Below are 4,663 nucleotides of genomic sequence, written 5' to 3'. Positions count from 1 at the left end.
TTTTTTTTTTTTTTTTTTTTTTTGTAAATCCTTGGGGTGTCTGCATCCGGGCTCTTTTTTATAGTTCTGGTCTATGTACAAGACAGGAATAATACATTTGGAGAAGATCCTGAGACAAACAACTGAAACGCTGAAGGGGACAGAAAGCAAGGCAGGATATAAGCTATATATAAAGGACAACTCTTCATATTGAAACTGGCTAAAGGTAAGCCTCATCAGAGAGCTGTGTGGCTGCCAGATTTTGTTACTGGTACCTTGCCAGAGCATATGTCCTGAACAGTTTTATCTCCAGTGGCCTCAGCCTTGGGCTGTAGTTTGGCTATTCTATTTTCTCTAATTAAATTTCTTGAATTTCTGACAATTTCTTTAGTCCCACACATCCTCATTTACCGGGAGCTTCTCATTACAGAGTGGTGAATGTCAGGATGCCCTTACCTACAGGTAAGGGGCAGGTTAACTGTCTTATTTATGTTCATAATGGTTCTGGTTTGATTCTCCCTCCAGGCCAATTGTCATACTCTTTAGGCTACCTGGGCCTCGACTAAGTTGTGTACATCAGAATCACCTGGGGAACTGTAGATCTATGAATCATTTATCATTTAATTTCTCTATTGTGGAAAATCAGAATGTCATGTATGTATTTTTTAAATACAGAACACAGCTAAACAAACAACAAAAATGAATCATTAAATAGGAAACTGCTTTTGGTCTAATGTTTTATACACACACACACACGCACACATATACATACACATGTACATATATGTATATTTGGAGATTAGGTCTCACTCTGTCACCCAGGCTGCAGTGCAGTGGCACAGTCATGACTCACTGCAGCTTCAACTTCCCGGGTTCAGGAGATCTTCCCACCTTAGGCTCCGGGGTAGCTGGGATGACAGGCGTGCACCACCACGCCCGGGTAATTTTTTATTTTTATTTTTGTAGAGATGGGGTTTCGTCATGTTGTCCAGGCTGATGTAGAATTCCTGAGCTCAAGCAATCCACCTGCTTTGGCCTCCCAAAGCGCTGGGATTACAGACTTGAGCCACCATGCCCTGCTGGTTTAATGTTATATTCAAATTTCTCCAACTGAAGGGCATGTACTGTTGAGCATGCTCAGAAGCCAAGGTTCAAGCCATTCTTCAACTATAGATGCTTCAACTCATCTCTCTTCCTTCGAAATATTCTCTCCCTTATTAATTTCACCAATTATACCAAGTAACCCCCTGATTATTCCCCTAGAACAGACAGAGCTGCTACTAATCTGTGCCTTATGTGATTTAGAAAAAGACTCTTGGAATGCAGCCCCACACCATGATGTACAGAGCATGAGCTGGGTATCAGCCCCATTTTATTCTCTAATTCAGGTGCCCTTGTGCAGTGAATAACATGGCAGCTGTGAGACTAGTGATGCTAAACAGATTTATTTTTTGGTGCAAATTCTAATGAATTAATAATAGCTGTTTTAAAAAAAACACACAGTGCTAAGAAAGACTCTGAGGCTGTTTTCAGGCTCAGTAGATAAAGTGTACTATAAGCTGTGATGATTTGCCTTGGTTGGGAGAATGGCACTAGGTGTGACAAGAATTTGCTATCTAAGTACTAGAGGCATCTCGCCCATCCTGAAGAGGTAGGAAGCCTGTAGTAGGCAGAGGTTGAGGTAGAATGTGGGCCCAGACAAGTTATATAATTTATAGAACACAACTTTCAAATGCCCTTGTAATACAAGGCAACAATCCTACTTTTCCAGGTCTCTAACAAAAAGCATCTAGCTGAGCTAGAGTGTTTTCATGAGGCGTCTGCTACACAAAACAATATCTTGCTTAATAAATAACACCCGTTTCTACTTGGTGTCATTTTACTGTTTAATCAAAACTTATTTTCACCACTCTTAACCACAGTCTAAAGGAGGATGCTTCAATCTCTTCCTGATTTAACCTTAAACTTGGTCATGTGTACCATATGACTAGGATTGCCAGAGTCAGCCACTCTCCCAACAAAGGATGCTCAGTTAAATATTGCACAGAACACACTTATTCTAAAATTGTTTGTTTTCTGAAATTCAAATTTAATGGGGCATAATGTATTTTACTGGGCAATCCTACCTATGATGGACATATATATTTTTCCCCAGCTTTATTAAGGTATAATTGACAAATAAAAGTGTAAATATTTATGATATAAATGGACATATATACAGATGCTCCTCGACTTTTGAGGGGGTTACATCCTGATAAACCTGTCATAAGTTAGAAATACTGTGAGTTGAAAATTCATTTAACACACCTAACTTACTGAATATCCTAGCTTGGCCTAGCCAACCTTAAATGTGCCCAGAACACCTACATCAGCATATAGTTGGGGTGATGTAACACAAGCCCTATTTTATCATAAACGGTTTAATATCTCATGTAATTTATTGAATATTGTACTGAAAATGAAAGATAAAATGGTTGTATGGGTACTCGAAGTACAGTTTCTACGGCCTGTGTATCTCTTTCGCACCATCGTACAATTGAAAAATCCTATGTCAAACAATCATAAGTCAGGGACCATCTGTATTGTTGAAATAGAATTTTAAGTTGGATTCCTTTTTAGAAAAAATGATCTAAAAGGGATATGCTGTAAAAATCTACAAATGAAGTGTAAGAGGTGATGTACACATGAGCAATTTCACTGTATTCAAGAATACCAAAAATTGGGTGTGATTCCCTTGACGTTTAAGAAAGTGGTTTTGAATTTAAAAATAGCAATGCTTTATGCAGTAATAAATATATGCAATTTATTACCACTAGGAAGAGATCCAGGCAGAAAAATTTTGAAAGAAACATTTAGAAAGTTTTAGATATATTCATGTGCAATCATGCAAATCAAATAAAAAATGATACAGCACCTACTGTATTTTAGGCACTCATGATCCAGAGATGAAAACATGGTCCCTCTGCTCAGGGAGTCTACTAGCAATACACATATAATTCAAAATAACAATATAGTCTTGGGAGAAAAATAGAAGTAAATAATAAAGTACAGTCGTAGTAGGAAAAAAGGCATGGTTGATTATCTCTACTGGGGGAAAATGGGAGCAAGGGAAAACTCTAATAGATCACTCTTGAACTAGAATTTTGTTGTTTCTTTTAATTTTTATGTATGTATGTATGTATGTACAGGGTCTCAGTCTGGTGCCCAGGCTGGAGTTCAGTGACAGAATCATGGCTCACTGCAGCCTCGAACTCCTGGGCTCAAGTGATCCTCCTGCCTCAGCCTCCTAAGTAGCTGGGACAACAGGCACCGCGATGCCCAGCTAATTTTTTTTATTTTTTTTAGTAGATATGGGGGTCTCACTTTGTTGCTCAGTCCTGTCAATTCCTGGCTTTAAGTAATCCTCTGACAGGCCAGGCTTGGTGGCTCACACCTGCAATCCCAGCACTTTGGGAAGCCTTGGTGGGTGAGTCACCTGAGGTCAGGAGTTCGAGATTAGCCTGGCCACGATGGTGAAATCCCATCTCTACTAAAAATACAAAAATTAGCCGGTGTGGTGGTGTACACATGTAATCCCAGCTACTTGGGAGGCTAAGGCTCGAGAATTGCTTGAACCCAGGAGGCAGAGGTTGCAGTGAGCCAAGATTGCATCACAGGACTCCATCCTGGGTAACAGAGTGAGACTCCATCTCAAAGAGAAAAAAAAAAAGAAAAGAATGTTATTCTCCCACCCAGGCCTCCCAAATTGCTGAGGTTACAAGCATGAACCACTGTACTGGCCTGTTGTTTCTTTTTAAACCCATTTTATTTGTAGTATAGTTTACAAACAATAAGATTTACCCATTTAAAGTACAATTTGATGAGTTTTACCTTTTGTAGGGTTATTGAGGTATGATTTGCATAAAGTAAACTTTAATCTTTTAAAATGTACAGGTCAATGAATTTTAACAAACTTATTCAGTTGTATAACCAACTCCACAATAAAGATACAGAGTATTTCTACTATCAAAAAAATTCCTTCATGCCCTTTTGTGTTAGTTTTCTATTACTGGAATAATAACTTACCACAAACTTAGTGGTTGATAGCAGCACCCATTTTACTGTAGCACACTCCCGTATGGCAGAATTTAGGACGGTATGGCGGGGCTCTCTGCTAAGGATCTCACAAAACTGAAATCAAAGTGTTGCATAGGCTGAGCTCCTTTCTAGAGGCTCTGAGTAAAATCTGCTTAGAAGCTCGTTCAGGCTGTTGGCCGGATTCTGTTCCCTGCAGCTCTAGGACTGAGGTCCCCATTTTCTGGACACTTGACCTTCTCTACCTTCAAATCAGCAGTGAGTTGAATCCTTCTTGTACTTCAAACCTCTCTGACTTCTTCTGCTTTTAAAAGGTCATGTGATTTCACTGGGCCCACCTGAATAATCCAGGATAATATCACTATTTTAAGGTCAACTGATTAGTAACTTGAATTACGTGCAAAGTCTATTTTGCCATATAACATAATGCATTCATGGGCATAACAACAGTAGTAAAGGTCATAGGGTCAAAAATTCTGCATTTCACACATTTTGTATCAATGTCTCTATTCCAGCCTTTGGTAATATTTATTTCTATCCCTGTAGTTTTGTTTTTTCCAGAATGTCATGTAAATAGAATCATATAGTCTTTAGCTTTCTTTTTTTTTTT

General features: G+C 38.8%; 1 long non-coding RNA gene across 1 annotated transcript in view; it reads left to right on the top strand.

Annotated features, from left to right (window-relative positions):
- LOC108523173 (uncharacterized) overlaps nt 1–2,467 on the top strand; it is a 39,079-nt gene extending 36,612 nt beyond the window's left edge. Inside the window, exon 3 of the long non-coding RNA XR_001883741.1 lies at nt 946–2,467. This is a non-coding gene — a long non-coding RNA (uncharacterized LOC108523173). The remainder of the gene's footprint in view (nt 1–945) is intronic.
- Nucleotides 2,468–4,663: the final 2,196 nt, after the last annotated feature.

The sequence above is a fragment of the Rhinopithecus bieti genome, unplaced genomic scaffold, assembly GCF_001698545.2.
Source record: "Rhinopithecus bieti isolate Rb0 unplaced genomic scaffold, ASM169854v2 scaffold_72402, whole genome shotgun sequence".
Lineage (NCBI taxonomy): Eukaryota > Metazoa > Chordata > Mammalia > Primates > Cercopithecidae > Rhinopithecus > Rhinopithecus bieti.
The sequence above is the reverse complement of the archived record's forward strand: the minus strand, read 5'-3'. Positions and strand labels throughout refer to the sequence as shown.